Below are 25,554 nucleotides of genomic sequence, written 5' to 3' on the forward strand. Positions count from 1 at the left end.
GCAAACTCTCCTAATGATTCCGCGAAATGGTGTCTAGTCTCGTAGGAACTTAATTTCTTATTTTCTATCGGTATAAGCATAGAGCTAAGATGGAATTTACATTTATCAAACTAAATATCTTCTAGAATTAATTAGAAATTGGCATGGAACTCCAAAAATATCAATACATCAATACAACATTATCGGACTTAGAAAATGTATCGATCCACCTTGAAGCTATACTGGAAGGTCTAACACCTACTGCTAGCATGGTCGTCGACGACCGAAACATTATTTGCAGTGCGCAGTATATGTATATGTGTGTGATACCAATCTTGTCAAGTCCCTCCTGTCGAGAATCCTGGTTAGGACCCAAATAAACAGGGACTATGGCACATAAATCTCAGCCTGCCTTGCCCTAGCGGCTGCCGGCCGGAGCAGCAGTAGCAAGCTTGAGAAAAAGCACATGTGTGGTCACCAACTACTCTAGACAATGGGGTAAGTTGGTGAGGTGCAGCAACATGTTGCTTATCTACTGACTGAAGGGTGAATGCCGCACATCCAAATCTCGCTCCCAGCTGTTGTGGATGATATACTAAAAGACTATCAAGCTGTATCATAAAACAAAATCTCAATTGATAATATAAGCTCAATAAATCTAACAAAAAACCCAATTCACCACTCAAGGACTAAACATATAGAAGTGAAGCACCATTTTGTAAAGGATCACGTAGCTAAGGGTGATATTGAACTCAACTATGCAAAAGTAAATAGAGATTCAGACACAATGATTTACTTGGTTCACAGTTCAGCGACTGCTACTCCAAGGCTTACGATCTCTTGAATCGTCTTACTTCAAAACTCATTCTTTTATTCTTTTCAAAATCTAGGAAAAATAATGATTTTAAAATCTCATTTTCTTAGAATTTTCAAAAATTTGACTTAGCCTAGACTCTACCCTAGAAATCCTCCAGGACTCAGCCATAGCATCTCACAAACACCTAGGTATACCTTGCTTGTGTGTGTAAAAACATAGGTGAGATGCATGGGTACATCCTCGACTCAAGAATGCTTATAGTCGCAGGAGAAAACTTTATATATATTAATCAAGTCAAGTCTTCTAGTCAAATCTAATTTCGACTAAATAACTTGCTTGACTAATTAATGAAAGTTGTTGCCTGAGCAATCAACAAGTAGCTAATGGTTAGATAGTTGGTGAAATGTTAACTTACCTTAGCTTTAGTTACGTTAATCAAACAATTAAGTTAATAATTAAATAAATTAACAACTATTCTTGAACCTATCCATATTTAAGGACCAACAATAAATAGCCTAAATTAAATTTTAGTTACCTTAGTTAGTAGATCAAGATTTCGCAGATTCTTACTATTTTATTCAAAATTATTGTTTTTAAGTACCTTTTCAAACTGGAAACTACATTTTCAAAATTTAATCGTTAGGAACACAGCTACAGATAGCAACCTTCAAACTTAGCCATCTTTATACTGAGTTACCTATTAGATTCATTCTATACTTAACTAAAAGAACATACTCTTTTTCTTTTAACATGACTTCAAAATTTTGATAAGTAAAAAGAATAATCATCGTTATGATAGCTAAGTTAAAAACAAGCATTTGTTCTTATAAAGCAAGAATAAAATCGTCATTATTTTTCTAAAACTTAAAACTTGCTTTCAACTATTTTTTTGATATATGGCAAAGGGAGTAGAGAAATTCAATTCAAAGAAAATTCAATTAAAATTGCTTATATATTAAATTAAAGGAAATTCAAAGTAGGCCCTGTAGTACGATTAGGGCCCTTGAAACAGTGTTAACTTTGTGTGCTTTATTAATTTATATGTAAAATTGCTAAAATTTATTATAGTTGTTTTTTTGAATTTGGGGTTGCCATAATCAAGGAGATTATTATTGTTGCGTGGTAAATCGATCCGTTTTGATAATGGCAAGGATTCAAGTTAATGGTTAAGTGACATGCTTTATTAGTGTCAGTCTAACTATGGTTAGATAAGGTAAAACCCTAGGTGTGGTAACCCCTGGGTCATCACATAGGAAGGGTAGGAATTAGTAACCTACTTGAGTTTCAGTTGGAGTGTCAGGTGAGGCAAACCCTAGTGGAATCGATTTCACATGTCCAAACGACCCATTGGGATCGGTGCGATCGTCTGTCAACAGACCTAGTCTATCACCGATCTTGGAGGTCTATCTCTCTCCAAAAGAGAATCTCTTCACAGGTGAACAGTAGGAATAGTAGGGAGGACCTAGACCTTGCGTCTTGTTTCCACCTAAGACGGAAGTCCGCACAGGCTTTACAAGGTTTCATTTACTTTTGTCTATATTTCTTACTTTGCGTTTACTAGGAAACTAATACTTTGCGCACAGAGGTAAACTAACCTTGTCAGTAGAACGGACCGCGACTACCTAGCTCTACAGAATCGAGTTCGAGAGAGGACCAGCCGAGACCGTCGGCGGATCGATCGGTCGAAAACAACGAAGGGCGATAGATCAAGGACGCCGGCAGCCGCACGGTGTGACCAATGTCGATCGGCCAACGGAACCTGTGCTGCGGCCCGCGTGAGCAGAACGACCAGACGATCAGGCACGGTGGACCACCGTTCAGGACTCCGGAGTCGGATCGCACGATCCGAGGTCCGGCCGGAGCTCGAATCGAGATCGGAGCAGGATCCGGATTAATTGCGCAGGTTAAAAGAGGCCCTCGAGTGCGCCATCATCATCCAAATATTCCACAGGCCGAGCAACAACGTTCAACTGGCAACAATTGAATCAAACCAGCGCCTTTTCTAATAGGTAAACACTTAACCGTTGTTTGCATAACAACTACGTAATTCTGACTTGTGTAATTCAAATTTATAGTTGCTTGCAAAGTGGTGGTTCGAGGACAATGCGACCACCGCATCGAAGGTGTGGGATAGGATAGCCTAAAACACTTGTGTCTTTTTGTTTTTACTTTCTTATCTTCGTTCTAATCTGATTTAAATCGCTAAAATAAAGCCACAGCGGCCATTCTTCCCCCCTCTAGCGCTTGGCGCTTCGCCATCAGGCAAGCTGTCCATGCTCCTAAAGCTTGGTGCTAAAAGCTGACCTTTACTCCTGTGTCTACACGCCGCCTGGCTTGCTAAGGTCACTCATCAGGCTAGAGACACTTAGACTATTCTTCAAAGACTTACACTTTCCTGCCTGGCGCGCATGGATCAGGCCCAATTCATTTTCAAAGTCAACTACACGGCTATACCATCTTAATTCGATAATGGGTAGTAGAAAATGATCACACCGGATTATGAGCAAAAGTCGTACGCGAAAAACAATATGAGGAAATCTTTAAAGGGTTACCTTATATAACTACACCAGTCGCAATGCGGTCCATGGTGGAGGGGCGAGAATCCATGCCTTTTTTCCATAACCTTTATCTTTAAGGGGAGTGTGTAGGATCCAGCACTCCCCGACATCGGGCAAGAGTGATGCACACCCATAACACAGAGGGACCCTGACCCTTGACCCGTTTGAAAGACTGCAATTACCTGAAGCCAAGTCGTCGGCTCGGTGAATCCAGGAAGGAGGAGGCGCTCCGAAGGGCCCTTGAGTGTCGTGCCCTTGGTCGATGCAGCCCGAGTCCTTCGATCATCATGATTGATGAGCAGCATGCATCGCCATGATGGTGTTGTGTGGGATGAGCTCGACTACATTCGAAGATACTACCATGAAGTTATGTGGGAGGATGGAGTAAAGGATCGTGCTCGTGATGTAAAAGATGTTCTCGAAGGATGGGCCCAGTGGTGGGCCTAGCACGGCGATCGTGTGGGGGCAGAAGATAGTGGTGAGTGGGTCGTCGGGTCATCGTTCCGAGGGCGAGGCGGTCAGGCGCGGATCGCCAGCCCTGGTCGCAAAGAGGCTTGGCACGTCAACCTCGGGCTCGGCCATAGGCATCTGCAGCTTAGAAAGCAGGGAAGAGGTGGCCCCATGTGTCATCATCTTTCGAGGCCTTGACAAGGGAAACAAGGAATGTTAAGCGTAGCTGGGGACTAATCGAAGGCGCAGATGCGACGCCGGGGCAGATCGCTGTGAGTGCGAGCTCGTCAGGTGCCGGTAGACGGCAAGCGCAACTCACGAGCTGAGGCAGGAGCGGTCAGTCGGGAGGCCGGGCAGGCACCGAGCATGAAAGATCACGCAGCCTGCCACCGAGGACGATACACGAGTGTCCAGACCCTCCCCATTGCCCCACTGCACGGTCAGGATTAGGACGAAATGAGACCTGATCATTATCCTATCTACTCCTAAACTCAAGCATCCTTTCACGTCAAAGTGTAAATAAACCTCCAGCATGAGATGCATGGTATTGCCAGGATGCAATTTGCCCTGATAAACTTCTTCCTGAAGAATAAAGCTTACCCCAAATAATGATTGCTCAAGAGGAACTACACCTCTAGACACAGTTACAATTAAGGAAATAGACGAGGCAACTCCTCAAATAAGAAGCTTTGGCGCACTAAGTGAACTTGAAGGTAATATCGGCCACCCACAGTCATGATTCGCTGCCAGGGAGGAATTTACTTACTCCCTATGTGTGGAAAGAGTAATGAAATCTCCTCCCGAGGTCGTGAAGGAAGAAGTGAGAAATAAGTAGGTGACCAGCATACGCTACTCTTCACACGTACTACAAGTAGAGATCGCTTATTTGAGTGTCGAGAAAAGCTCCACTGGAAGTAGCGCTTATGTCAAGAAGAAAGGAGATCAGTATTCCGTGTACATGCCACAATATTGTTCTCAAAAGGTGCGCTAATAGGGATTAGGCGATGACGATTCTCTCTGATAAGTGGAGATCAGCAAGTTTAATCAGTCGTAAAGCATCTAAAGAAGATCTTGAGAGATGGTCGATTGGCGATCGGCACATTTGGAAGTACCAAAGCGAATTGCCATGAGGAGCCACGAATCGAAGAGTCGACATGGCAAGGCATTGACAATCGGGTCGCAGGATTAAGAGGTGCGAAAGAAGTGACGCTAAAGGGGAAGGGCGTTAGAATATTTATACGCTGGCGGCCTAGTATGTATAAGACAGGGGTATTCGTCACAAGGTGATCATCAGGTTGCAGGTGTACGCGTATAAATGGGCGGTGAAGCCGTAAGATCGACTAGGGCATGAAAAGCATCGCAGCGAACTTGACGCCCTTGCGTGTCGAGGCGCTTCCGCCATGTATTGTCTCTTCAGAGATATCATTGACCTCTGAGCGCAATAAAATGTATCTCTTAAAACTGATCTAATGCGGATGGCGGAGACCACGAATAGGTCAGGTCCCAGTCTACACATTTAATTTCCTCCCGTGCCGAGACACAATAAGATGATCAATCTGGCACTTGTGTACATTTTTATTAATCCGCACACTAGAGAGACCCCAAGAGGCCAAGGAATCGATCGAGAAGCGAGAAGCGAGCGAACTGAATGAACGAGCAAAAAGCACCAAAGGTCAAAGATGAACTGTGATCCGCAAGGCACTGCTGAGCAGCGATCAGCGATATAACTCAGCTGAGTCCATTCTCCTATGATAAAGTCAAGGCCCATGCCCTATTGTAAAGCATATCACTAAAACATGAAGAAACAAATGCGCAAAAAAGATAAGTCGGCAAAGACGACGTTGAAATGCCAATAAAAGGTTAAAGTTAATTATTCACATTAATGACATATGCAATACATATTGCCATTCTAGGAGGATGATAGTTGATATGAATGCAGGCATCAGTCAGTTCAATAGTTGGGTGGTTGTGGAAGCAAAGCTGGCTTAAAAGGAAGAAAGTCGAAGTCGTCATCCTTAAAGGGGAAGGACATCTCCATCCATGATGTGGGCTATATCTAATAAATCAGTTCGGATTCCAGCATTTGCTTTAGCGTGACGTATTGTAGTTCATTCAATCTCCATTTTCTTCAGCGAAGAAGGAGGAGATAACATGCTTGATAGCGGTCCTCACATAGATAATCTTCGTGTCTGCTTTTTGGTGGCTTACGGGCTTTAAAAAACGGCTTTTCAACCTTGAATTTGTTTTGGAGACATCTTGGGGTTGGCTCAGAATTTTGAGCGCCTTAAATTAGTCGCTCGCTGCTCTTACTTTAAAGGCCCTCTCTGGCTCCTTCCGGGTGAGTGTCTCCCACCGCCTGAAGTCCGGCCCTAGCCTTGCAGTAGACTTACTCTTGCTTAGTCTTTGAAGGTCTTTTCCTCAGCTTCTGGGCAAAGGCCAACAATTGATCCTTCCTCTTCTCCCTATCCTCTTGCTCTTCGCTGAGGATAACAAGCTCACTTATGTTGAAGCTATTTCAAGGCCTTTATCTTGATCAGGTTATATCATATAGTCTTCCGTACTTCCGGGAGGGTGATATCCTCAGAGCGGTTGGGTTCGCGAGTTCGAGCGGAAGGGTGATTGATTCATTTCTCCAAATGACAAATAGAGCCCACCTTATCCCTGCCATTTCTCAAGCTTTGCTCGATAGCGGGCGCTGCGGTTGTCATGCCGGTAGTAAGAAAAGGCTATAAAAGCATAGAGCGTGTGAGGAGGACTGACAACCACGGCGATCCGACCGCATGTCATGTCGCATGGTCAGTAGCCCCCAGTGGCCCCCATTGGAGCATTCTTCAAATGATTGCGCTTGACGCAGGTGGTGCTCGTACCGTAATTTCGCTGAGGCAAGGCGCGCAAGAAGGAGGGATCGGTGGTTCTGCAGTTCCCGTTCTGAGCGACATCGAGTTCCTCGCGGCTACGCATGGAGGGTGTTCGAGGAAACCCGCCAGGTGGAAGGCACGGCAAAAAGTATTTCTTGCAAGTTTTCTCGAGATCTCGCAGGCCAGCTTGGAGCATCTAAGAAGCGAAGATGCGGCGTATCAGGTCCTTCGGGCTGGCAGGTGCATGGCCAGGGAATGGCCGGTATCTCACGCTTGAAACAGCCTCATCGAGTATCTCACCGGATGCGGTGACTCACACGAGCGACCCCTATGCAGGTCTGTCACGATGCGCTGGGATGATCCAGTGGAGGCGGGCGTTTGGGAGAGTGGGGTGCCTGACTATGATACAGGCCATGTAATCAGGACCCGTGACGTCACCCAAGATCGACTGACTGTGCTTGTGGAGTGCAGTCAACGTGGGTCCGGGAAACAGCAGCCAGAGTCACTTCTGGACAATTCCTCTTGCCTGTTCTTCAACCTCACCTCATTCTCAGTTCCCTCGAACATTGGGGAAGTCGAGCTGTAGAGGATATGGCTAGAATGGTTGGATCGCCGTGTGATGGTTGGTGGGGGACTTGGCATATGTCGCCGCAAAGGAGTTGGAGCGGATAGCAGCGTCAGCGGTCAGGGAGGAATCGGGAGAATGCCTGCAAGTAAAGCTCTCCTAGATTTTTCAAATAAGGAGACGACGTGACAGACCTACAACAACAACATCGGATGAGTAGTTCTGTGTAGGCTCTCTGTGGCTCGATGGCGGCCTGACGACCTCGGTTAGCGAATACCCATAATGAATGGGTTATAGGAACTGAGAAAGGAAACTGGTCTTACAAGCAAGACCCGATGTCCCCGCAGGCCTCTGTGCTTGTCTCTGATGTCTCAGTATCAAATAAATATCATTCATACCAAAAACGTGAATTAAAGTATGCCTGGAGTGCTCTGGTGCTTCTGGAGATAAGGCAGCCAGTACAAGCCAGGCTTGAGGGCGATGGGAGGTGATATGAGCGCAACAGACCGTTGAGAGTGAGGATCAATAAACAAAAAAAATGGAGATTTCCACCCTTTGTTCAAGGAAAGGTGAAAGAAGACTAGTCGTCACTAGAGTAGCATACGACTGAGAAGGAATAAAAGGGTGGAAAGAGGATGAACAATCGAGGAAACTCGTAATGATGTAGAATAATGGTACCACTATCAGTAAGAGGAGAGAACGCCAAAGCAGAAGTTGCCAAAAGAAAGGATGGATAGGAAACAAGACCTCAAAACTGCGGTCTAAATCAGAAATCTTACTAGGCGCTGTGTTCTCTCAGACGATGGAACTCTGTTCAGCGTCCGCCGAGTGGATGAAGGTTGTGGTTGTTACCCTTCTTGAGGAAGCAGCGATATTATGGCATCGAAAGTGGCGTGTTTATACTAGACATTACTGATAAAGGAGCTTTTACGTATCATCGACTTCACATTTTACTACTTATTTTATCGACTTCCACTTTCCGGCTATCGACCTTTTATCTTTGTGGCGGAGATGGACATTCGTTCGTGAAGAATCTACATCTTCTTGGGCAGGCCATGGAGGAAGACGAAGGGAGAGAGCCCAGTACCAGAGGGCACTGTTAGCTGCTGTACTGACCTACCAGGCTAAATAAAGCTCAATGGGCCTCCAAGACTGGTGGTTTGCAACAAGCAGGAAGATGCATGATGGCATGGCTACAGGCTGGACCTCGCCGCGTGGCGGGCAGACACCCGGCCAGTACGACAGAGTATAAGTGTAGTACGTCGCACCCTAGCCATGTTAGGCAGTTGAGGCACGTGTAGCATTGGCGTTAGCATCGGGCCTGTTGGGGCCTCACATTTGGAGTGTCGACAGTCAGATTTACTGGGTCAGTAGCCAGAATTGCTGGCAATTGGCTCCCTCTCTATTTAAACCCCTTCATAGAGAAAAGGATCTCTCCCCCTTGGGAGAAAGCAAGATTTGGTGGTTTCTCTCCCATTCTTGGGGAATGATTCTAGGGAGATCTCTCGACTGGAATTTTGCGAGTTGACAAAACTATTTCTTAGATAAGTCTTCCTTCTTGTGTGTTTCTCAGATCATGATGTAACTCCATCGGCTGGGTAAGTTGCCTCGATTCATGGAGTAGATCTTGTATTCTAGGATTTAGGGGGTATTTGTATGATGGATTGATGTAATTTCTTATGGATTTGCCATTTTCTCTTGTTTCAATGACATTGTCTTACTTGTATCAATTAGATCTTGAATGATTAATGGTGATTTGTGTTTAATTCTCATTCTTGATTGATTGTTTGGTTCTGGACTGATAACTCTCACTCACGACTCACCGATAAGCGATCACGATCCATCCACTTAGTGTGCTGAGAGATAACGTTTGAATAAGGGATATTCAAGAGAGTAGGATGGATTTGATCATGACATAGCTACTTGTATCTTGGATAGATTAATGAGTAAGTGAGCCTTCTCACGTTGATATCAGGGGAAGGCGGTAATAGTAAGGACAACATAGGTGTATACATGTCTAATTAATCCTATTTAGATATATTTTCTACTTAGCCTTAATTGCCATTGCAGAGAGGGACCTACATGTGTGCATTGAGGGATAATGGTGATTTTATGGTGAGATCTTATTCAAGCAAATCTTATTCAAAGCTATCTAATCTTCATATTGATAACCAAACACTAGACTCTCTTGTTTGTTGATCTTTAAGACTAGATTTGTTTACCTTTACTTTGCTTTTGAAATGATTGGATAGTTGTTTAGCTAATTCACATTCGAGGCATTTTCTGGTGCTTATTCTAGCTTATTCCTAGTCATCTGATAATCTTTTTACTTGTAATCATTTATTCATTTGGGCGCGGGGTTCGTAACATGGCCGAAGCCGTTAAAGAATAGGAAGGACTAAGGGGCAAAATATGCGCTCTAACATTATGGAATTATCAATTGAGTTAGACTAAACATAACATTTGTTTTTCTTTCATTGTATAGTTGTAACTAATCATTAGATTTATTTACTTCATATTTTAGTTTCTCTGTATAACTTTCTCACTTTTGTGTTTAATACAAATTCAATGTCGAGATCTGCAACAATCTTCATGTAATGTCAGAGTAACTCTTATTCTTTGTTGCTCTGATCACAGAGTTGATAGAACTTTTCCGAAGATTTCTGCGAGTCGAACTTTCCAAGAAGACTTCCATAAAAGAAGAATTTTCAAAGAATTATTTTCCAGGAATATCAAGAATATCAGAAGAATGTTACTAAGTCACTAGAGGTTATGGAGTTCAAGTTCGAAGTTACGAAAACATAGAGGACATTTACTACCCCATTGCATATAGAGAATTTTATACTCAAACCATCTTTTGTTCATCCAGTTCGTAACTCGGTTTGGACTCATTGCATTTGGATTAGGAATTGAAATTATTCCCATTCGATGGAGTTTTATATATGTTGCTACTGAATATACAGAAGAGTTTTACGACGAAGGTCTGTAAAGATTACTTTTCCAAAATTCAAGGAATTTCAGGAAAACTACTCGAGAAAGTCAAATTTTAAATTTTAGCAATTGGATGAAAAATTAGCAAGCTGGAAAGATATTCTTCTCTCTACTGTATGTCCATCATGGAATTGAGAAAATAATTAACATGCATTTGTCTTTTCTTCAAAAAGTGGATTTAGCATCTAGCATTCCGGAGGAATTTGAAAAAGTCTAGAGAAATGTTAAGTTGTAATCCACAGAAATTCCAAACTCAAGAGGCAAGGTGAATTCTTGACAATGGATATCATTAAAGGAAAGGATGATGTTGAAAAAGGGCTTATCTTGAATCAAAGTGATTTCCAAACATTATTTCCTTGGTGTTGTGCATCGAAAAAAGCATTTTCAACAGAAAAGGGGGTATGTCTTGGTGATCATAAGAGGAAGATGCCTTTAGACAATGGAAGAGTTGTTAGAGAGCTTGGAAAGCTTGGTTGAAGACTATGTTGATGGAGAGCGGTTGATAATAACTACTAGAACTTAAGAACTTATTCCCCCAAATCTTTAAGTATGAATGATTCACTTATCGCAATATAAGTGCTCAGCTAAATGAGTTTGAAACATGCAATGGATGAGTTAAGGTTGTTTGTACAGAAAGGCCATTGGATATACAATAGATGATATAAAAGGGATTAGTCCTTCTCTTTGCATGTATAGAATTTTACTTGAAGAGGGGTACAAGAACTCAATTGAGCATCAAAGGGGAGATAAACCAAATATTTATTTAAAAGGTAAGAAGTTGAGTCAGTAAACTAAACTTGACTTCCACCCGTCAGATAGATTAAGGCAACGTCTTGATCCGACAGTGTTCCAAAAAGAATGATCGCTCAATATAATTTGAAGAATAAGAAGATTTAACGAACGTATTTCGAGGCGAATGTGCATGATTATCATTGATTATGGAGTTGAATAAAGATCGGAAGTTGAATAAAGAAGGAAGGATCTTTCCCCCATTTATTGATGAAATGCTTGAAGATGGCTAAGATTTTTATTTTTTACTTTGCAATTCTACTGTCATTTTCCTCAAGACCGTGGAGATGTTCGACCAGAGAAGACTTTCGGATGGGTTTGGGCTCACTTTTAGAGGTGCACTTGGGCAGTGCATGATGGCAGAGACCAAGTAGTTCAGATTTGAGTCAAGTCATCATGACGTTCCAAGGATGTGGAATGTACTCTGTTTGTCAAAATCTGCTGGTGTTGTCTCAAAAGGTAAAAAAAGAATAAACCTGTTGTTTTGTAAGGTTAAGAGGGATAGTAGGCATAAAATTTCGTCAGAGCGTGGTATTGGTGAGGTATCGGCCAAAGTGGAGGAAGTAATACAAATTACTCCACCATCAATAAAAGGAGTTAGGAGTAGGACATCTAGGACATAGGACATGCCGGCTTCTATTATTAAGGACTTTTCAAAGATTTCCAAGCCATTAACTAATCTGTTGATTAAAGATGTTGAGTTTTGTTTGATAGCGTAAGTTTCATAAAATTAAAAGTGCTGCTCTGACAGAGACTAGTCATTCAAGCACTGACCTGGATAGGATCTTTTGAAATAAGCTGTAGGAGTAGTTTTGGGACAGCGAAGAAATAAGATTTTGCATGCGATCCATTATGCAAGTAAAACACTTGATGCAGCCCAAGTAAACTATTCTACTATAGAAAAAGAATTATTGGCAGTGGTATTTGCTATTGATAAATTTAGATCTTATCTAGTGGGATCAAGAGGCAGTATAATACCGAGTACTTGGCTCTACTTGGAGAAAAGGGCGCCGTAAACCTAGGTTAATTCAGGATTTTACTGAAACCTTTGAGATTAGGATAAGAAAGGGGCAAATGTAGTAGCGGATCATTTGTAGAATATCTCAAAAAGTCGTGAAATGAGGTGGATGTTGTTTGGCCTATTGACATACATATTATTTGAACACTTACCCTTATCAGGTAGTAAAAACTCCTTGGTATCTTTTGTGAATTTTTGCTAGTGGAGTGTTACTCCGTTTCTCTCATCAACAAAGGAAAAGTTTTTTTAAAGTTAAAAAACCTCTCCTGTACAAGAAATGCAATGATGTGATTTATCGAGATGTATACACCTCGAAGAAGTTAGAGATATTTGTGTTTTATTGCCATTCTTTAGTCCATGGAGGACATGGTAGTTCAAAAAAAATTCTTTCGCAAGGCGGATTTTTGAGCCTTATTCAAGGATGCTAATTGTTTGTCAACTGACCCAACTCGTCATCTGTGACGACCTGACGAGCTGGGATGGGGTATAAACTAGAAGAAATGAAACAATGTTAAATTACATTCTTGAGGTTGAGTTATTTGATGTTTGGGAAATTGATTTCATGGGACCTTTCCCTCTTTCATATGGGAATAGGTATATTCTTGTGGCATCTCCTACGTGCGATGCGAAAACAGTTATCAAATTATTTAGGAGTATTATCTTTCCAAGATTTGGGGTGCCAAAGGCAGTCATTAGTGATGGAGGATCACATTTTATAGAGAAACAGTTTGAAAACTTACTTAGAAGATATGGAGTGAAGCATAAAGTAGCAATACCTTATCATCCTCAAACTAATGGGCAAGCTGAGATATCTAACCGGGAAATTAAGTCCATATTGGAAAAGACAGTATCTACTTCAAGGAAGGATTGGGCGTTGAAACTAGATGATGCTTTATGGGCATATCGAACTGCTTATAAAACTCCTATTGGGATGACCCCATTTCGATTAGTTTATGGTAAGCCTTGCCATCTTCCAATTGAACTAGAACATAAGGCTTATTGGGCAATTGCAAATTTGAATATGGATTTTAAAGAAGCAGGGGAGAAAAGGAAGTTTCAGTTGAACGAACTTGATGAATTAAGGATGGATGCATATGAGCATGCTAAATCTTACAAAGAAAGGACAAAGAAATGCCACGATCAACACGATCACACCAGAAAGACTTTAATGGGAGATTTGGTTTTGGTTGTTTTGTTTCAAATTAAAAACTTCTCTGGAAGCTTAAGTCAGGTGGGCCAGGTCCATAAGTAAAGAAGGTTTATCCTTTGGAGCATCAGATTTCGGCACAATTTTCGGGATAATTAACAGGTATGGGCAAGCAGATATATTCATGGCATGAAAAATAGATAGCACAAAGGTTGTATTATTCTCCTCTCCGTAGTTAATTTTTAGCTAGTATAAATTCATTTTGTTGGTTTTACTTTTTTGATTTTGTGTGTTTCGTCGTTTGGGTGCAAATAGAGCAGAGTCTATACACCACAGCCAAAAGATCGGCCAGTCATCATCGACTCGGGATCTCCTCGGAGGCATTCCTACGTCGCGTCGAGAAACAGTGAAAAGATGTTTGAGGCCGCCGGATCGTAGACGACTGACGATCTAATCCATAGATAGGGGGCATTTGCAGAACGATGGTCATGGGAGGTGACCACGGCACATCCCACATCTTAGGAATTATTGGGGCTTAGGAGCGGGGCTGACACTTTGGGGCGGACACTATCATCTGCACATTTGCTCCTTTTTCCCTATCTCCCCATTTCTAAAGGATTAAATTACTTCTTCCAATTTTTCCTTCTCATTCTTCTTTAGGAGATTAGATTTTCTTCCATGGAAAATGTGATTGAGGAGACTTCGGCCACAAGAAAAGGGAAGGAGAAGGTGGTTGCAAGTATTGTTTTCTCTAGTGATGAGCAACGGTATAGATATTCATCCTTATGTAAACGACCTCTTTTAGGCACTAGGTTTCTTGATGTTGAAACTTTAGAAACTTTGGGGTTTAAGGATGATTTAGTTTGGCTATTTGAAAGGATAGGATGGAGTGGTTTAGTGAACATGAGATATCCTACTTATCCTAGAATTGTTCTTGAATTTTTAAGCTCAATAGAAGTTGATAATGTTCAAGGAGGGGGGAAGTGTAAATTCCGGTTGTTTAATGAAAATTATGAATGGACGTTGGGAGATTTTAATACTTGTTATGAGTTGCCAAAGAATGATGTGTGTGTGATTTTGCCCCAATTTGAGAATTCACATTTCTGGCCACAAATTTCTGAACAACCGTTATTTGATCCTCATAATTCCAGAGTTTGCCAAATTATCAATCCTATTTTTAAATATGCTTATTTGGTCATGAAAAACACTATATTTGGAAGGGAAGACAAAGAGGGATCGGTAAGACTTGTAGACTTGTATTGTTTGTGGGCAATGGTCTAAAATGTTCCAATTAATTCTGGTTATTTCTTTCTTAGACATTTGGCAAAATTAGGGAAATCAAATTCTACCACACCTATTATTTTGGGGGGATTACTTACTCAATTGGCCTTAGTATTAGGATGTGATTTGAGTGAGTTAGAGGTGGTGGAGAGTTTTTGTACGTTGGATTTCAATTCATGTTTAGCAATGAAAATGATTAAGCATGAAGAGCATGGATTTAGTTTAGTCATTAAAAATGGTTTCCCTTTAAAATTGCCCAATCATGATTTTACTACAATTCATAATAAAGAGAATTGGTGTTTAAAGTTAGCTAGGCAACAATCTAGAGCTTTGTCAACTTTTACTCCAAAAAATGTTTCTAAGGGTAACCAAGAGATTCATAGTTTTATGTTTCAAGAACTTAATTCTGCTTTAAAGAATATTCATAGTGATTTAGATTCAACTAATGAATTTCTTGAGAATAAGAAGCTTATGGAGGAGGAACTATTTAAAAAGCTACAAGATTGTTTCAAGAGTGAAAGAGAATTGTGTGATAAGATTTCTAAAATGATGAATGCTTATAAGGCTAAAATGGAATTTCATGAAGATCTTAGAGGTTGTATGAGATTTGTGCAGGATGATATTGATAAATTGTTTGAATATCATAATTTTTTCAGAAACGAAGTTAAATGGTTTGTTAAGGATTTTGCATCTTCCTTCCCTGATTTTCCTGATCTTCCACCTCCACCATACTGATTTCATCGGGACGATGAAAAGTTTAAGTCTGGGGGGGTGTCATGTATTGTTTAGTTTGGTTTTCAGTTTTTAGTTTTTGATTAGTTTTCATGTTGGTTCTTATTTTCATTGCTTGTTGCTTTATTTTGCTTGTTTTTGAAATAATCATGGCAAAAAAAAAAAAAATGAGAACATCAAATCTTCACTTATATGCTTTCTTGGATTCAAGTGAAATGTTAGCATGATTATTGTCTTGATTCATGATGTTCGAATGATGCTAGTAGTAAACTTTGTGTAGTTCTTTTTTCTATCTTGCGAAGCATTAATAAGCTAAGAATCTTATGGTGATGAGTTTTAGTTTTGGTTCAACCTTAAGGATTTTATCTTCACTACACTTGTGATTTGAAATAGTCATGATTCATCTTGTTTACTTAGTACTTGGTTTCCATGGTGATTTCTCAACTTTCATTTTGGTTACTGGATGAGGCTCAAATCATTAAAGCTCGTTTGGAAAAATCAAAATATCCCAACATGTGTGCTAAAAGAATAAAAAATAAAAAAAAATGAATAAGGGATATAAAAAAATAGTTGTAGTGAGTGGAAACTAGAAAGTTACCCCTTTGAGACCGAGTTAGGTTACTAGGGAAATGACTCTTATGTTTCTCTTGATATCGAGCATGCCTTTGAGACCTTGGGTGGATTGAGTAATATGAACAAAGTGTGTATCACTGGAAACATTAGGAATTCAAATTTGATGACGACTTGACTAGGACATGGATTGAAACTTGAAGGGTGTTGAGTTACTTTTACACTGTTCACTTATGCTTGAACCATACTTTACTTGTTTCCATGATCAAGCTTGTTAATGAAACTTTTTGATAGAGTTAGGAAAGTGCACTGGGTTTATGAATGTGTTGTGTGGTAGATTGCGGAATTTTGCTTGAGGACAAGCATCAGTTAAGGGCAAGATGCGTGATATATTATTTATCATATCTATTTTTATTTACATACTTAGCATGTGATCTATGCATTTTATATTTCAGCTTAGTAAAGATATTTACTTTGGTCTGGAGATCTCACCTTTGTGCATTTTTCGAGCACGTGAGTTGATTTCGGTGAAGAATCTACATCTTTGGGCATGCATGGGAAAGCAGAAGCAGAGGGAGAAGCCTGCTTGTGCCTAATAGGCTGATGTTATGGAGGGTTGCCGTTGCTCTGTGAGCGAGGAAAGATGCCTCGAAGCCTGCTTGCTAAGATAGCAAATTGCAGGCAGGCGCTGCACTAACTGACAGCCGGAGCACCACAACCAGTACGGTCGGCCGGGCATTGACAGCCAGACCCTCTCCAGAGCCACGCCCGTCGAAGCGTTGGACGTACACAGTTACAGGGTTGCAGCCTGCTTCTGGCGAGGGTGCTGAGGCCGGTCAACGGCCAGGAGCCGCTGAAGCCCTCGAAGACCGCGTCAGGTAATCTATCCTCTCCTCTAACCTCTTCAGATTGAGGGATCTCTCCCCCTTTGGGAGAAGCAAGATTGGTGGTTTCCTCCATCGGGAGGATTTCTGATTCTAAAGGATCGATCTGGATCGTCGCGATTTAGAGCGATCCGCTCGGGGCCGGGCCGATCCGGAGAAGAGGCTTCTTCGAGAGTTTCTCTCTCCTCTTCTTGTTTTGGTTGTGGTTCAAGGAATGCTTGTAACTCTTTCTCGCCTATTCATGGAGTAGATCTTGTATTCTAGGATTAAGGAGTATTTGTATGATGGATTGATGTAATCTATTATGGATTTGCCATTTTTGTCTTGTTTGTATCAATTAGATCTTGAATGATTAATGGTGATTTGTGTAATTCTCATTCTTGATTGATTGTTTGAATTTCTTGTGGACTTTGTAAGATAAACTCTCACTCGATCATCCGAGGGATCCATGTGACAGGTGCAAGCCCGTGAGATAATCTCAAGAAGGAAATAGGTATATTCAAGAGAGTAGGATGGATTATATGGATTTTGTGATTAGTGTCTTGTATCTTGATAGATTGATAAGTTGTGGGCTTCTATGCTGATATCCGAGGAAGGCATAGTAATGGGTGCGCTTCTGTGTAAGGACAACGTAGGTTCATGTCTAATTAATCCTATTTAGATACATTTATCTATTGCAAGAGAGAACCGGCAACTTTCTACAAGTGTTTGGCAATTGAGGGATAAGAATCGGTGAACCATTTACATTCAAGAAATCTTACAAAGAAACCGAAACCCCTAGAATCTCCCTTTATCACAACCCAAAACACTAGACTCTTGTTTGTTGATCTTTAAGACTAGATTTGTTTACCTTACTTTGCTTTTGAAATGATTGAATAGTTGTTTAGCTAATTCACATTGAGGCATTTCTAGTGCTTATTCTAGTCCCAATCGGATCGATAATCTTATTACTTATATTTTATTTAAGAGAGCACCTTGCGGGCGATATAGGGTAAGGGGCCGAGGATGAGATAGTTAGTCGTCAGGAGACGGAAGAGGATAGAAGACTGGGGTTAGTTGAGCTGGTTATGCTGACCAGCAAAGTATGACTTGAGTCAGTCGGCCGATGTCTTTATGACTTAGACCCTTTAAGACGAGAATTCGAAAAGAGTATCTTTTTGGGTGGCGCTTAAACCGCGTAAAACCGTTTGTAGGTGAAGAAGAGCGTGTACTCGAATGGAAGTCGAAAACCGTGTACAACAGACCGGTACCCCAGTGCATAAAAGCTCGGCGGACCTCCTGCTGACATCCAGTCTGGAAGAGCGGCTACCTGATAATGTGAAATAGAGGAGTAAGGGTCTGAGCTTGCACACCATGCTTTTCATCCGGGAACCGCAAGAAAGTGGCTAGCGAGAGGCTAAAGATAAGATCCCACAATAATAATATGTTTTTCACGATGTGTGATGACGGAGTGCTGAGGCAAACAATCGGAAATCTTTGTTCGCCCTATATCACTCTATCGGCGACTCGGCCTCGGCAAGCGAGCGACTATGTATGAGTTCGTTCGATCAGTTCACTCTCGACACTTATGTCGGGAGTCAACCCCCGGATCGGGACCTATCCTCCGGGGGAGTCTCGTGTGTAGTGTTGGTGGATCGATCCATGCAGGTTGTAACATTTATCTTGACGTCGTTATTCCACTCTTGTCCACGGATGTACTATAACGCTCCACGTGTGCCTGACTTCAATTCCTCGTTTCACTCTTTGATGTCTTGCCCGATTAAAAGGTGTTATAGCTCGCTCTCTCTCTCAGCGACGTACACCGCTCATTCCCTACGCATTCCGCACTTCCGCCTAGTTATAAGAGCTCACTAACCAACGTGGCATGTGGTAGGCTCACCAGACTCTATTCTCAGAATAAGGTATGTTATGCTCTCATCGATCCGGCAACGTAAAATGAAGCAAAACTGCTCGAGTTCGCTGTTTCCGCTCATTATCGGTGAATATAAGTGACCCGGTGCAGTTATGAGCAAGTTCGCCCCAGCCGCATGGCAAGAGATGCCTTCTACGGTTCCCCTAGCCTCGATGAGGAGGTGAAGCGGCGCTCTACGTGCCCTCCACGCTGTGCCAGGTGCTCAGGGAGGAATTCCACGCCCTCATGACTCACACTGTTTGGCATGTCTCCGTCTTGACGACGATCTTGAAGTCGATCTTTCGACCGACATATAATCCTATAATCCCTTATGCAAATATCGATGGATGAGTTTTACCAAATATGAGAGGTTATACAGAGGACGCTGATTTATTAGCTGGAAAATCGTTATTCATGTAATTCGTATTACGGTCGACCTATCTAAGTAAGTCGTAAAAATAATTCATGGTAAAATTCTTATTTCATAAGCATAAGCGTTTATAAGAATGTTTGCGGTGCGAAGAGTGCGATCGAATGATATATCAAATTTATATCAGGAATGGGGAAATGACTCTCACAACAAATTAAAGGCAATGGAATCACCAAAAGGCGATTATGGCATCAAGACGTGATGAGATCTGGAGCAACTCGGCAACCTAGGCATAAAACATCATTAGTTGGGCCACATCTATTGAGCATCCACTATCTCCATTCCTACATAAGATACGTATGCGACGCAAGGAGAGCAGAAAAAACATCCTACGACGAAGGAGGAATGCTCCCCCTGAAGAAGGTCGTCTTAGCACGAACATCCACGTCCATGCGACTATGTCTCAATAGCAATGAGACCTAGAGCCGGACCTTGATCAGACACCAAGGACCAGGTCCGAGACTTCAGCTCTGAGCTAGCTCAGTTCGCGGGCAGAGTCAGACTAAAGCCTTCGGACAGGGGCAGGCAGGAGTTAGGAAGCTGATCGCTTTGCTTGTAAGCGTTCGGGCTGCGCGGCACAAAAGCCTGGGGGCAGCTCGGGCGGCTCGGGCTCGAAGGATCCGATGATGGGCATTGCCATCGTTGCAGAGATGGTGTCGTTTATCATTAAATTACACTGTCTGGAGGAGGGATAGTTGGTCTCATGCTCTCTCATGCAGGATGCACGGAGGCTAAGTTGGTGTTGCAGGCTGGTGGTGTATGGTTTGGTTTATTTCACTTTTTCCGCGCGAGCGTGAGATGTAGGCGTAGGCTCCTTCACCGGAAGTGAGTGGCGCATCCATGGACATATTTTTAGTTCAACGTTCCTTACTAAATTACATGGGTGAGTTGATTTCGACGCGCTTGGGAGGGGGATGGGGGATGACAGTCAACCTCGAAGAGGAGAGAGATCGGGTGAGAGGAGGCAGCCGAAATGGCGAGGACGAGAAGGGAAGAAGAGCGTCTTTAAGGAGAGATACGCAGCACGCATCTAAGGCGGAATGTTCGAAGCAAAACTAAATCTCGCGAGGGCAGTAGCCCCCACCAGGCAAGGTACACACTGCTGGGCGGTACCAGCAAGCTAAAGCAACAGGCAAGGGGTCCCGAGCATCCGTCGATCGAGACACAAATGGATTGGTACTGTGTGGCAGAGAGCATATAGGGTGGGGGTGTCGACCGATTTGGTCCCTTGACTAGACTTGCCTTGAATAGATCTGCAGTATATATCACTGCAGAAATGCATCGAGTCAAGAGACAAAGACGGAGGTCAATCACATGCACTGGACATCGGAGGTGATCTATCCTCATGTCTATCCCTCATGGCTGAGTCAAGTCACACCGGCCAGTAGCCCCAAAGCCCTCCTGGCTGGTCAATCAGAGAGCCACTAGCCCTCGGTCGAGTCTAGCCTGGCAAGCATCCGGACAACGCCATCGGAAGGAGTCAGTGCCACGAAGGAAGTGGCTAAAATAGCAACCGGATGGGGCTGGAGCTGGCAGGCTGCGGGTGAAGCAGTGGAGGCTCTCTGGCTGCAAATAAGGCTGGCCGCAAAATGGTCATGCGACAGAGGATGCCCTGACTATGGATAGTCGGGACAACCAACGGTCGTCGCTCTGTCAGAATACGTTCATACTACCTTAATACGTGAATCTGTAAGACGGGTGGTGTACATATCCCGGATCGAAGCTCATGGCTGAACATTCATGCCGAGCAGCAGAATGTCGGTCTGGAACAGTCGTCGCGGCCCCGAATAGCAGATGACAGTGAGCGGGTCAGACGGATCGGTGACGTCAACCAGAACCAAGACATACAGCCACTAGAGAACCATGCCAGCATGATATGCGGAGATATGGGTCGGCGGACAAACCCGACAAAGATGCGTGTCGTGACGTGTTCACGCTATCGTATGTGACGAATAATGGGATCGGGTGTGACAAACCGGCCGCGGCGGGCTAGGAGCAGTCAGATCTTGGCGGGGCGAACTCTCAGCAGCTCCGACGGCGTCCGACGATAAGTCAACGACATGGAATATAGGTCAACCGACAGAGGTGGCGGACGGACGCATACCATGGACATGCGACGGAAGTAGGTGTGTTAGACCCAGCGGCGGATTGAACGTACATGCTTGAATGGCGGATGGGTGGGTGGTCGGCCGGTATATACCACGATAAATAGACCTGCAATCGCAACCTGTGAACTGGTAGATCATCATATATCAGTCACATATGATATTCTAATGGGGAGAGGATTCTCTTTGGTTCCTCTAGAGCCGTGTCGGTCGGACGCATGAGGCAGTCGAAAAACGGACGTGTTCCACACGCCACGAGGTTCTAGAAGCCTCGAGGAGTGCTTTGTCCCTACGCGAGTACACGTTGCCGGCGACAGGATCGAACCGCGTCCCTGCGGAGCGGCAGGACTGCTTTCTGTCTTTTCTTAGGAAAAATACCGACTGTGTTACTGGTCTCTCGGAGGGACTCAGTGGATCCCGTTCCGACGTGCGTAGGGAAGTGTGTGCGGACAGTGCTTGTACAATGTGATCTCCGTTACGTGCCGAACACATATATCACACCCTTCTCATAGGCACAAGGCTCGTTGTCGAACCCTTCGATCGAGGCTCGGCTCCAAATCTCCGATTCCAGGCTGCTAACACTCCACCATTTATGATCACCCGTCCTTATGGCGATCTCTCAACTCAATGAATAGATGAGAGACTGGAGGCACCACAGTGAGGCATCGGTGGGCAATCTTCGAGCACAAAGTGAGCATCCAGCTCGAGCTGCCATCTCTTTGAGCGGACCACATGGTCTCGAAAATTGAGAGCGTGCAGAGTGTCAGAGTGATGAGGAGAAGGTACATGAGGAAGGTCACATTGAGAGTTTGCACAATGAACTGCCCTATGAGAAGTGAGAGCGCTGGTAAGAAGCAATAAACAACGAGGAAGATGGAGGTGAATGGGTAGATCCCGACGTTGAGGTATGCAACCCTCCGAAGAATCTTCATTCTTGAACTCGCAAGTAATGCATTGTTACGGGAGAAGAAGATCTCGACAGAGCCCGTTGCCCATCGAAACACTTGGTGGAGCCGTTCAGCTAGGTTACGTGGAGCTATCGCACCAAAGGCATCGGGTTTGGTTACACAATAGACAGACTTCCAACCTCTGTTATGCATCCTACAGCCAGTAACAGTATCTTCGATCATGGACCCATAAATCCATCCAACACGTTGACCCCACTCAGTCTCGTCTTCGTACCAGCATGAAATAACACTGAGAGCTTCAGCGATAGTGGATGCATCAACAAGTTCCCTGGGAGCAGAAGTGAGAATACCAGGCTGACGACCATACTTAACGGCAGGATGATCTGCAAGCCGACCTTGGAGCTCGACAACTGGAATAGAAGCAATGAGAAAGGACGAGTTACCAAATTTGTCTCCTCGTATGCTGTGGCTGAGGAGTGGTTTTCGCAATCTATGTGATGGTCTCTGGGTCGAGGAGGATCACAGCCATAAAGAGCAATTCGTCGGAAGAGGCAGCCAGTACCAACACAAACTGGACCTTGGAGTCCATCAAGTGCTCTCATGTTGACATCAAAGAAGATTGTATTGTCGTTCGCATAACCCCCATAACACTGAGGAAACTGAACATAGCAAAGTCGATCACCACCACGATCCATCATGAAGCACATGTTGGAAATGTGAATGGAATAAAGAGATGGAGACGAAGAGTCGTGAGGTTGGCGCAGGTGGGTCTGAATCGGGGCCGGATTGTACCTGCACCAAAGTTGATGAGCGCGACCTTGTGCATGTCGTATCGGTTGAGGTTGAGGTAATTTACCCAAAGAATGAACCAACATATAGCCACTTGAATCTTGCTCAAGGATGTAATGGAAGCATTAATGTGAAATTAATGCTGATTCTGTAACGTCTCGACATTAATGGTGGCATTAAACTCATTATATTAATGATGACATTAATCTCATTAATAATGATTACGTAACGTCTAAACAAATGTGAATGACATTAAACCATTGTGACAGCTCATTAAACGATCATAATTTATTTGATTGCGTAGATTGAGGAGAGGTCTATATAGGATCTTGCAAAGGACGAGCAGCAGACTACGAGACGGCAGCGCAATTCCTCCACCCGTCCTGATTCTCTCTCTCTTGCGATCGTCGTGCCTAAACTATTGTGATATTTCGGGTGATTTTAGGAACAACTAGTGCTTGGTTGGCTTGTGTCTTCTTGAATGCTGGTATCACGGAGCAAGGGACAGAAACCGCTAGAGCACAGTAGCAGTAGGGGGTGGGGCAGGCAGCTGCGTCATTTCAATTTCAAAGCTCGCGTCGCGGGAGCGTCGATCGTGTTGCTATCTACTGCAGTGGCTCGGTTGGACTCTTCATTTGCTGGGTGACCACTGACCGGCTTCGCCACACTTCTCACTGCTGCCTTTCCGTGCTCCCCGCCACCGCTTGATGCTCACCGATCGCACGATCGCTCGATATACGATTGAGGTCACCTACGATCCTTTGTGACTACTCGCCGACTCGAGATTATCGAGGTCATCTTAAACCGTGAGTTGAATTTAATCGATATTTAGATTACTAATTTCTGTAAATCTCAACTCTGAGTCCAATAATCTAGCACGGTCAGATACGATTATCTCGCTCGATTCGCCAATGTTGGACGGGCATGTTGAGTGGTCGGACAATGCGATTTAGTTCAGCTCAACAGCTCCCGGTCATGGATTGGGCTGGGCGTCGGATTCGCGCATAGGAATGTGTGACTGAGTGGACTGAAGCTAAAGCGAAGATGCTTCTGTGACCACCTCAAATCAATCGCGACGGGACCTCCTCAAGCTCCCAAACATGCCAAGATCTTGATGTGCCAAAGGCAATCAAGATGCAGTGGGCATGGACTCATCCGATTCCAGCGAAACAACATCCTCCGCCTTCTGCCGCCCCTCATCAGTAGTATATGAGAGTAAAAAGCCAGGTAAAGCTAAATTAGACAGAAACAGGGAGGAGGACGACGCGAAGTTCATCGCGGTATTCTTACTAAGATGATTGACTGACCCAAGACTCAATGACGGGCCGAGGCGGTGACCAGGCTTCTGATGCCAAGATCATCAGTAGAGGATGGTTCTACAAGTGAAAACAAGTGGTATTATCATGGGTATACTATGGGGGGCAGGAGGACTAGCCTTTAAGGAGGATGAATGAATCGTTGGCTCGACTTAGGAGACAGAGGTTCAGAAGTTGTTCTCTCAGTTGTTCTCTAAGTCCTTGTCCACGATCTGTGAGCTCGAGAAGAACCCAGTCTTAGATGAAAGGATCAGAGAGAGATTCTACGAAGTCCGGGACAGACCTTAACCGGTTGTCCAAAAGTCTCTCACGGCGTCTGACACAAGGCGACAGACAACAACAGGAAGGTGGCTGTGTCAACTAGGCTCGAAATCTTTTTGTTTGAACGTTCAATCGGTTCAAACCGCGAATGGTGGATCGACTTTGGCCACTCGACAGACAAGATAGTCAATTGGGAACTCGACCCAATGACCTCCAGCCAAGCAGGTGGCAAGACCTCAAGTTGTTCAAGGACCTCACTCAATGTGTTGTCGTCCACTCATCGACAGCAATACGGACAAACATTGTTTCTTAAGGTAGTTATTGTCCAAAAATGGGATGTTTGTAGGAATATATCTGATGGGTTGTTTAAGCTCAATGTAATGCCATTAGGCCCAGAGAATAAAACAAATCTTCCACTTGCTTATGATGCTTGGTCATGATGCTTGAGTCTTATGTCTTCTTGGCATGGTAGGATCTTTGATGTGACTGCGTGATTCGTAACCACGCATAAAGCAAAGCATACGATCGTATTGAGCATACCTCGATTGCAAAGCATAACCCAACATTCCACCCTGAATGTGATGTAGACATTTGTGTTGTCATTTGTGTTAGAAGCGTCTTTGACCTATGAAAATAGAACCATCGAATCGACGCCTTGACCTGCAAAACAAATAGGCAGACGTATAATATGGATATAATATTTCACTTTGTAGATGACTTAATATTCTTTCACTTTTGATAAGGATGTATGAAGAGGTTAAGGAAGAGGCAGGCATTTGAAGCGAGCAATAGAAGATTAAGGTGGTTGATGGCCGATGAGGCGGTAGATGGAATGCTGGGTAACAGCTATCGGCAACTCGAAACACAATAGCTATACCCTTCGGCAGACGGCAACAGAAAAACGAATCTTTAGGAGAGGAGAATGAAATGCTCTTCTATTAAGCTCTCTGGATCGCAGGAACAGTTGGGGAAGCAAGGCTGAACATACCCCATTATTTAAATGCCTCTCGGAGAAAAATAATATAAGAGCTTAGTTGGGAAGTTGTGGAAGAAACAAGTAAATATAAATATCAGTGGGTGGGTCTTGGTGTGTGTTGGTTGGGTGCGATCCGAAAATTAAGATAGGACCAGTTATTTATTTGTTGATATGCACACATATAAGCGCAATGATCGATTTTGTTGTATAGTGAATGTATCTCCAGGAATCACATAGGA

At 43.4% G+C, this 25,554-nt stretch overlaps 1 pseudogene; it reads right to left on the minus strand.

Moving 5' to 3' along the window:
- The window catches only part of LOC122031505, a 56,106-nt pseudogene that overhangs the window by 19,233 nt on the left and 11,319 nt on the right, over window positions 1-25,554 (minus strand).

This window comes from Zingiber officinale, chromosome 11A (assembly GCF_018446385.1).
Source record: "Zingiber officinale cultivar Zhangliang chromosome 11A, Zo_v1.1, whole genome shotgun sequence".
NCBI classification, from domain to species: Eukaryota; Viridiplantae; Streptophyta; class Magnoliopsida; order Zingiberales; family Zingiberaceae; genus Zingiber; species Zingiber officinale.